Source organism: Oncorhynchus masou, unplaced genomic scaffold (genome assembly GCF_036934945.1).
Source record: "Oncorhynchus masou masou isolate Uvic2021 unplaced genomic scaffold, UVic_Omas_1.1 unplaced_scaffold_1742, whole genome shotgun sequence".
NCBI lineage: Eukaryota > Metazoa > Chordata > Actinopteri > Salmoniformes > Salmonidae > Oncorhynchus > Oncorhynchus masou.
The window spans coordinates 95614-105970 of NW_027007572.1; the positions used below are offsets into that span (position 1 = coordinate 95614).

Sequence of the window (10357 nt, forward strand, 5' to 3'; positions counted from 1 at the left end):
GGAGGAGGAGGGGCGGGGGGAGGAGAGAGAGAGAGAGGAGGAGGGGGAGAGAGAGAGAGGAGAGGAGGGGGAGGAAGAGAGGGAGGAGGTGAGAGAGAGGGAGGGGAGAGAGAGAGAGAGAGGGGCGGGGAGAGAGAGAGAGGAGGGGGAGAGAGAGGGAGGGGCGGGGGAGAGAGAGGTGAGAGAGATGAGGGTGGAGGGTGGAGGAGGGGGAGAGAGAGGAGAGGAGAAGGGGGGAGAGAGAGGGAGGGAGGAGGGGAGAGAGAGAGAGAGAGGAAAGAGAGAGGAGGAGGGGCGGGGGAGAGAGAGAGAGAGAGAGGGAGGGGGAGAGAGAGAGAGGAGGGGGAGAAAGAGAGAGAGAGGAGGGAGGGGGAGAGAGGGGAGGAAAGGGGAGAGAGAGAGAGAGAGAGGAGGAAAGGGGGGGGAGAGAGAGAGGGTTTGGTAAACATCCACTCTGGAACCTTATACTACCACTATGGCACTGACAGCTATCACCAAGCCAAAGCCCATGGGAAGGTGTGTGTGTGTGTTGCTGAACATGACTCCTCACATTCCCCTAGGGTGAAAGAATGGGTCCTGTTGGCAAGTCCCTTTGACAACACTGATGTCCAGTTTGTCCGTCCAATAGGGAGGGTGCTTTGTTTAACAACCCCTTTATTGATTGGTTGGAGGGTCATTCATATGGCGTGCCTGCATCCTAATGGCACCATACTCTGGTTCTTATTATGTAAATATTCTGGAAGTAAGCATTTCATGTTAAGGTCAACACCTGTTGTATTCGGCGCATGTGACAAATAAAATATGATTTGATATTCCTATTAAGTGCATTACCTTTGACTAGGGCCCATTGATGCCATTTGTGATAAACCCATAGTCCATTATACAGTGGTAAGGGTGTGACATATCGTGCGTACTAAAGACAAAAGGTTTAGGGCAGGGTTCCCCAACTGGGGCCAGCGGGTGGTTTTATTTGGCCTCCCAAACATTTTTGAAAAAAGTTAATAATTTTTAGATATTCTTTATTATTGGACATAAAATAATGGAAATCAGCTCCAATTGATTATTATTTAGGAAATCTGTTCTCAAGTATAAGATAGAGATGTGATCGTAAGCAAATGTAAGCAAGGTTTGAAATTATGATGTTTTAGTTAAATATTATATCTGTTTGGGCTTCTTGCGGTCAATTTGCAGTCTACTAATTATGAGTAATTATGTTCCGACCGCCGACCAGTCGCTCAACAATGATAAAAGCATCCCATGGCTGAATCTAGTGGATGATCCCTGGTTGAGGGGGTGTCGTTACACTGTCACTACTACCCTCACTACATATTTACATGGTAGATGAAACAGTGCTGTCACTCTAACTGATTTACACTGGGACAATTTCACACAGAGAGGAACCTAGTGATAAAGCAGGTAAACCATGCAGCGATTATTATTTGAAATGTGAAGAACCTTCAGCTAGACTATTTAAATGTTAATTGTGTGCATCATTATGTTAACATTCTTATTGACAGGGGAGGAAAAGGGGGAAAAATTAAATGTTGAATTGTATTTAATTGAAATGAAAGAAGCAGAACTTTGACCCGGATGTGAAGGATGGAGCGCGTCTTGGCTAATCAAAAGGTTTAATCTTGTGGTAATTGAATAGTCTTGAGCACCAGTCTCTTTAGCGAACGTTGGACTCCTTGTCATTGCCAAAGACATTGGCCTTTCGGCCATCTCAACGTTCAATATGCGCTGCGTTTACAGCAGAGGTGCTCATAGACGGGTTAGTTGACAACGTCACGAAAACAATGTGCACGCTTCAATGGGGCAGAAGTCTGTGAGATGTTGAGATTCTGGAAGGTCAAATAGCGAGCTTCAATGACAAGAAGCTACCATGTGGCTATAACTGGCTACCATGTGACTATAACTGGCTCGTTTCAGCTTATTTCTTGATACCATATCTTGTTTTGAGGTGTTTCGACTGATTTCATGGCAATGCTAATAAGGCACAAATGTGCTATCTAGCTAAACAACAACTTTAACAATATATATGAGAGACAAGTGCTCGTTATGCAAATGCATTTGTTCTCAATAAACACTGGAGCTGAAATATAGTTAACATGTGGTCAACAATCTAATCCAACCCGTCTGTTTGCCCCATAGTTGTGCAGGTGACCCTTTTGTTTCTAACCAACCAACCCCTCTATTGGTGGTTGGAAATAACATTAACATTTTCCATGAAAACACGTGGAGCCTCAAAAATAGAATATGAATTTAGAACAAAGTCAAAAACAAACATTTAGCTGTACGCTAGACAAGTTGTTGTACTAAGACGTTTTGTGGTTGGAATTGCAGTATGTATTTAGTTGGAGAATTTAGATGTGAGCCAGCAACTTTTGAAAGACTGGTTTTGTTTGGACAAACAAAACACGGTTGCTTAGCAACAGGATACAAACAGGATACAAACTCGGCAACAGGATACAAACTCGGGTAGCTGTAAAAGGGATGGAATCAGGATCAAGAGAAAATGATTGAATGTTCACAAGTGAATATAGCAGAAAGGCCATGGCGTAGGGAGTGGATGAGCTAAAGAGAGCGCTACTCAGGTTCATCAGTTAATGTCTGAACAAAAATGGACTTAGGCAGTATTATACCAGAGTATTATACCACTGTGCAGACAGATTTATGTTTTTGTTCTACATTATCCTGTCTGATCCAGCATTTGGGACAAGGGGCTTTTACAGATGTGCACATACCACTCCATTAAATGAAAGTATGTCTCCCTTACCTAAAGGCCATTGTGCAGGTCTGACTAGAAACTCTATCGCTCTCCATCTTATCATCATTATTATCTGAAGTTGTGGAAGCCATCGCCCAACAGATCACCTTGAAACACTGTTCTAATGAAAAGCTCTATATAAAATAAATATACTATTTTTATTACCTTGACTGCCCAGATGGACTGCTCCAGCGGGTGGAAGAGTTTGAAACAGAAGCCGTCCTTCTTTGAGGGTCTCTCGATGAGCTCGCAGGCGTTGAGCAGCACCGTGCCCACCCACTGGCCGTTCTTATGGGTCTTGTAGATGAGAAGAACCCCCGGCTTCAGCACACACCACAGCTTGGTCCAGCTCTTCAGAGTACCCCGGATCTGAGGAGCAGACACGTGGCCAAACACACACTCAGACATAAAATACCACAAATATCATCATGTCTAATAAACTATGTTCAGATATATATTTATTTTGTTGGAAACTTCTATCAACAAGGGCACTTGTGAAAATTCTGGAGAAACTTCATTAGATTATAGCAGATTCTTATGGCTTTATAGTTTGTTGCATGTAAAGTAATATTCAAGTAATTGCAGCACATGGCCCACGTTGTGTACAGTCCAGAAACAAGAACAGGGCAAGTCGAACCTTGAGCCAGTCAGCCATGACAATAACAGAGGGGTCTGTGATGGTGCTGAGGAGCTCCTTGGTGGCTCTCTTCTTCTCCTCACGGTAGTTCTTCTTCTGTACCTGCAGGGGCCACACACAAACATCACGCCTCAGTGTCTCCCCTAGCTGTACCTGCAGGGGCCACACACAAACATCACGCTACAGTGTTTCCCCTAGCTGTACCTGCAGGGGCCACACATAAACATCACTCTATAGTGTCTCCCCTAGCTGTAGGGGCCTAAACATCACGCTAGGTTTCCCCTAGCTGCCTGCAGGGGCCACATAAACATCACGCTACAGTGTTTCCCCTAGCTGTACCTGCAGGGGCCACACACAAACATCACGCTACAGTGTTTCCCCTAGCTGTACCTGCAGGGGCCACACATAAACATCACTCTATAGTGTCTCCCCTAGCTGTACCTGCAGGGGCCACACATAAACATCACGCTACAGTGTCTCCCCTAGCTGTACCTGCAGGCGCCACACACAAACATCACGCTACAGTGTCTCCCTTAATGTCTAGAGTCCTGTTCAGGGGTTGTACTTCTACATCAAGCTGCCTCACGCAACAGAAACAGGGCCGTTCTGACAAGCTACTTACTATAAGATCATCCTGAGGCTGGTCTCTGCTGTAAGTCTCCCTACTTACCTTGAGCGACTCCTTCTTGGTGAGCTTGTTACCACAAACATCGACGAGACATCCTTGTCGGAGCCATTGTAGAGCTTGGACTCTGACTGTGGAGACATGGAGGAGGAAGTGAGCGTATAGTCAGCTGGGAATGGCTCACTAGTGCCCTTCTAACCTGAGACAAACAGTTTCCATCTGGTGACACTAGGACAGAAGTTTTACTGTATTACTGGATGTGATGAGCATGTGGGGAGCTGTCTGGCCCGAACTGGGGAGCTGTCTGGCCCAAACTGGGGATCTGTCTGGCCCAAACTGGGGAGCTGTCTGGCTCAAAATGAGGTGGGTGGGTGCTACACATTGGCGGTTGGATGAGGTGAGTTACCCCTCTTACTATATAAAGCACTTTGAGTCCCTGGGAAATCATTAATCCCATCCAATAGACTGCTGTATTAGAGTTGTCTGGGCGCCACTCAAACTTTAGCACCAGTCAGATTGATTTACCCGATCATACCAGGTACACACACACACTCATCTGGTGTATGGAGGTAAACACACACTCATCTGGTGTGGTCTCATCTGGTGTCTGGAGGTACACACACACTCATCTGGTGTCTGGAGGTACACACACACTCATCTGGTGTCTGGAGGTACACACACACTCATCTGGTGTATGGAGGTAAACACACACTCATCTGGTGTATGGAGGTACACACACACTCATCTGGTGTATGGAGGTACACACACACTCATCTGGTGTATGGAGGTACACACACTCATCTGGTGTATGGAGGTACACACACTCATCTGGTGTATGGAGGTACACACACACTCATCTGGTGTATGGAGGTACCACACACTCATCTGGTGTCTGGAGGTACACACACACTCATCTGGTGTATGGAGGTGCACACACACTCATCTGGTGTATGGAGGTAAACACACACTCATCTGGTGTATGGAGGTACACACACACTCATCTGGTGTCTGGAGGCACACACACACTCATCTGGTGTATGGAGGTCTGGGCACACACTCATCTGGTGTCTGGAGGCACACACACTCATCTGGTGTCTGGAGGCACACACACTCATCTGGTGTATGGAGGTAAACACACACTCATCTGGTGTCTGGAGGCACACACACTCATCTGGTGTCTGGAGGTACACACACACTCATCTGGTGTATGGAGGTAAACACACACTCATCTGGTGTCTGGAGGTACACACACACATCTGGTGTATGGAGGCACACACACACTCATCTGGTGTCTGGAGGTACACACACACTCATCTGGTGTCTGGAGGTAAACACACACTCATCTGGTGTCTGGAGGTAAACACACACTCATCTGGTGTCTGGAGGCACACACACACTCATCTGGTGTCTGGAGGCACACACACTCATCTGGTGTCTGGAGGCACACACACACTCATCTGGTGTCTGGAGGTACACACACACTCATCTGGTGTCTGGAGGTAAACACACACTCATCTGGTGTCTGGAGGCACACACTCATCTGGTGTCTGGAGGCACACACACACTCATCTGGTGTCTGGAGGTACACACACACTCATCTGGTGTCTGGAGGCACACTTGGCTTTTCTGGCTTCTGAAGTGAATGTCAATAAAGGAGCCTCATCTGGTGTCTGGAAGACAACACACTCATCTGGTGTCCCCAATGGAAGTCCTGCAATACTCATCTGGTGTCTGAGGCACCACGAACAACGCTGTGGGCCTTGGATGCCCTGCACAGCCTGTCAAGCCCTTTGTTTAGTCCTGCATCTGGTGTCTGGATTCAACACAGGCATGACTCATCCAGGGCCTAATGGTGTCCATGCAGAGGTACAGAGATAGCAGGGGAGAGCTTCATGTCTGCAGGGCCACTTAACACACTCATCTGGTGTCTGGAGGACACACTCATCTGGTGTCTGGAGGCACACACAGACTGGAGTCTGAGGTCTGGAGGTAACACACACTCATCTGGTGTCTGGAGGCAAACTTGGCTTGACTGGAGTAAAGTGAATGTCTGGATAAAGAGCCTTGGAGGAGTTTCCTGAGGACCTGGAGACAACAAGAGGCTGATACCACCATGATAAAGGAGAGGACTGGAGTAAAGATGGAAGGACTGGAGTAAAGAGGAGAGGAGGAGTAGTTGGAGAGGACTGAGTAAAGAGGAGAGGACTGGAGTAAAGAGGCAGAGGACTGGAGTAAAGAGGAGAGCTGGAGTAAAGAGGAGAGGACTGGAGTAAAGTTTAGGACTGAGTAAAGAGCTGGAGTAAAGAGGAGAGGACTGGAGTAAAGAGGAGATGACTGAGTAAGAGCTGAGGACCAGGAGTAAAGAGGAGGACTGGATAAAGAGCAGAGGACTGGAGTAAAGAGGGAGGACTGGAGTAAAGGCAGAGGACTGGAGTAAAGAGCTCAGAGGAGAAATGGAGTAAAGAGGAGAGGACTGGGGTAAAGAGGGAGAGGAGAGGACTGGAGTAAAGAGGAGAGGACTGGAGTAAAGAGGAGAGGACTGGAGTAAAGAGCAGAGGACTGGAGTAAAGAGCAGAGGACTGGAGTAAAGAGGAGAGGACTGGAGTAAAGAGGAGAGGACTGGAGTAAAGAGGAGAGGACTGGAGTAAAGAGCAGAGGACTGGAGTAAAGAGCAGAGGACTGGAGTAAAGAGGAGAGGACTGGAGTAAAGAGGAGAGGACTGGAGTAAAGAGGAGAGGACTGGAGTAAAGAGCAGAGGACTGGAGTAAAGAGGAGAAGACTGGAGTAAATTGCAGAGGACTGGAGTAAAGAGCAGAGGACTGGAGTAAAGAGGAGAGGACTGGAGTAAAGAGGAGAGGACTGGAGTAAAGTGCAGAGACTGGAGTAAAGAGCAGAGGACTGGAGTAAAGAGGAGAGGACCGGAGTAAAGAGGAGAGGACTGGAGTAAAGAGGAGAGGACTGGAGTAAAGTGGAGAGGACTGGAGTAAAGAGCAGAGGACTGGAGTAAAGAGGAGAGGACTGGAGTAAAGAGCAGAGAGGACTGGAGTAAAGAGGAGAGGACTGGAGTAAAGAGCAGAGGACTGGAGTAAAGAGGAGAGGACTGGAGTAAAGAGCAGAGGACTGGAGTAAAGACTGGAGTAAAGAGGAGAGGACTGGAGTAAAGAGGAGAGGACTGGAGTAAAGAGCAGAGGACTGGAGTAAAGAGCAGAGGACTGGAGAGGGAGTAAAGACTGGAGTAAAGTGCAGAGGACTGGAGTAAAGAGGAGAGGACTGGAGTAAAGAGGAGAGGACTGGAGTAAAGAGGAGAGGACCGGAGTAAAGAGGAGAGGACCGGAGTAAAGAGGAGAGGACCGGAGTAAAGAGGAGAGGACCGGAGTAAAGTGCAGAGGACCGGAGTAAAGAGGAGAGGACTGGAGTAAAGAGGAGAGGACTGGAGTAAAGAGGAGAGGACTGGAGTAAAGTGCAGAGGACTGGAGTAAAGAGCAGAGGACCGGAGTAAAGAGCAGAGGACCGGAGTAAAGAGGAGAGGACTGGAGTAAGAGGAGAGGACTGGAGTAAAGAGGAGAGGACTGGAGTAAAGAGGAGAGGACTGGAGTAAAGAGGAGAGGACTGGAGTAAAGAGGAGAGGACTGGAGTAAAGAGGAGAGGACTGGAGTAAAGAGGGAGAGGACTGGAGTAAAGGGAGAGGACTGGAGTAAGAGGAGAGGACTGGAGTAAAGAGGAGAGGACTGGAGTAAAGAGGAGAGGACTGGAGTAAAGAGCAGAGGACTGGAGTAAAGAGGAGAGGACTGGAGTAAAGAGCAGAGGACCGGAGTAAAGAGGAGAGGACTGGAGTAAAGAGGAGAGGACTGGAGTAAAGAGCAGAGGACCGGAGTAAAGAGGAGAGGACTGGAGTAAAGAGGAGTGGACTGGAGTAAAGTGGAGAGGACTGGAGTAAAGAGGAGAGGACTGGAGTAAAGAGGAGAGGACTGGAGTAAAGAGGAGAGGACTGGAGTAAAGAGCAGAGGACTGGAGTAAAGAGGAGAGGACTGGAGTAAAGAGGAGAGGACTGGAGTAAAGAGGAGAGGACTGGAGTAAAGAGCAGAGGACTGGAGTAAAGAGGAGAGGACTGGAGTAAAGAGGAGAGGACTGGAGTAAAGAGCAGAGGACTGGAGTAAAGAGGAGAGGACTGGAGTAAAGAGCCGAGGACTGGAGTAAAGAGGAGAGGACTGGAGTAAAGAGGAGAGGACTGGAGTAAAGAGGAGAGGACTGGAGTAAAGTGCAGAGGACTGGAGTAAAGAGGAGAGGACTGGTATTTATGTATATATTTATGCTGTCACTGTTTTATTATTGGAAAAACAGAACAGCCGCTGCCTATAGAACAAATATACCATTGTAGCGTGGGTTCAAATCCAGCCCACTGTTATTTCAGCACACTCCCCTCTCTTTCTCTCTCCTATTCAATGGAATCCACCAACCAGGATTTCTATAGAACCTTGGATGTTTGGGAAAGTAACCAGAATTTTGCAACCCTAGGACTTAGTTCTCACTGGAAGTTGAACAGTGGGTGCTGTTGAGAGAGGCCTGGAATGGTTGGGTTTCTGTGTTGGATGATGGTTTGATGTACATGTGATTAACAATGAATGAAGCTCACAGCCGTGGCGAGGTTGAAGTTGTTGGCTTGTTCTTTTACAGTAACTCTCTTAATCTCTGGTCTCATTAGGACTATGTCTTACACACTGAAATGGGTTTCATCAGCACCCTCCCTTCCTACTCTCATCTACTCTCCTACTTGCTCATAAAGAGTTGATGGTAAAGCATGATGCTTTAATGGTTGGGGACTTTGGCCAAAGAAATAAAGTCGATTTCCAAGGTTTCTGCTTCAGAGTGAGTGGATGGGTGTTTTCTGACCTTGTACATCCTGTAAAGAGAGAAAGGAGAAAGAGCTGTGAGAGGAGAGGAAGTCTGGGGTGTATTTTTGGACCCTACCTTGCTCTTGGATATGGAGTGAGACGAGTCCTCTTTCGGAGGCAGGGAATCTTCTTTCCCCCGGTCGAAACCTGAAAAGAGAGAAACAATCAGCCCAAACGCCCTCCATGTGTCCCTGAGGCACTGAAATGGTGTAGGGTGAAGTTGCCCCTAGACGCTGACCTTGGGTCAGTTTAGCATTTTACCCACTAATAGTTAAGGTTCGGATTGGGGAAGGAGAAACTGATCCTAAATCTGTACCTAGGCGAAACTTTACCCCAGAGCCACCAAACACCGTCCGTCAGCAAGGTCAGACTAAATGGAGAGTACTTTCAGCAAGGCTCTCTCCTTTAAATCCCAGTGGCTGTTGTGAGAGAACAGCAGCAGTCCCCTGACAAGCCCTGCTCTTTACCAGAAGGCTCCAGAGCAGTCCCCTGTGTACAAGCCCTGCTCTTTACCAGAAGGCTCCAGAGCAGTCCCCTGTGTACAGGCCCTGCTCTTTACCAGAAGGCTCCAGAGCAACAAGCCCTGCTCTTTACCAGAAGGCTCCAGAGCAGTCCCCTGTGTACAGGCCCTGCTCTTTACCAGAGGCTCCAGAGCAGTCCCTGTGTACAAGCCCTGCTCTTTACCAGAAGGCTCCAGAGCAGTCCCCTGTGTAGCCCTGCTCTTTAGAAGGCAGAGCAGTCCCCTGTGTAGCCCTCTCTTTACCAGAAGGCTCCAGAGCAGTCCCCTGTGTACAGGCCCTGCTCTTTACCAGAAGGCTCCAGAGCAGTCCCCTGTGTACAAGCCCTGCTCTTTACCAGAAGGCTCCAGAGCAGTCCCCTGTGTACAAGCCCTGCTCTTTACCTCCAGAGCAGTCCCCTGTGTACAAGCCCTGCTCTTTACCAGAAGGCTCCAGAGCAGTCCCCTGTGTACAGCCCTGCTCTTTAGAAGGCTCCAGAGCAGTCCCCTGTGTACAGGCCCTGCTCTTTACCAGAGGCTCCAGAGCAGTCCCCTGTGTACAAGCCCTGCTCTTTACCAGAAGGCTCCAGAGCAGTCCCAAGCCCTGCTGAAGGCTCCAGAGCAGTCCCCTGTGTACAGGCCTGCTCTTTACCAGAAGGCTCCAGAGCAGTCCCCTGTGTACAAGCCCTGCTCTTTACCAGAAGGCTCCTGAGCAGTCCCCTGTGTACAAGCCCTGCTCTTTACCAGAAGCTCCAGTCCCCTGTGTACAAGCCCAGCTCTTTACCAGAAGGCTCCAGAGCAGTCCCCTGTGTACCAGCTCTTTACCAGAAGGCTCCAGAGCAGTCCCCTGTGTACAGGCCCTGCTCTTTACCAGAAGGCTCCAGAGCAGTCCCCTGTGTACAGGCCCTGCTCTTTACCAGAAGGCTCCAGAGCAGTCCCC

General features: G+C 48.5%; 1 pseudogene; it reads right to left on the reverse strand.

Moving 5' to 3' along the window:
• The window catches only part of LOC135532137 (oxysterol-binding protein-related protein 8-like), a 31176-nt pseudogene extending 22101 nt beyond the window's left edge, over positions 1-9075 (reverse strand).
• Positions 9076-10357: the final 1282 nt, after the last annotated feature.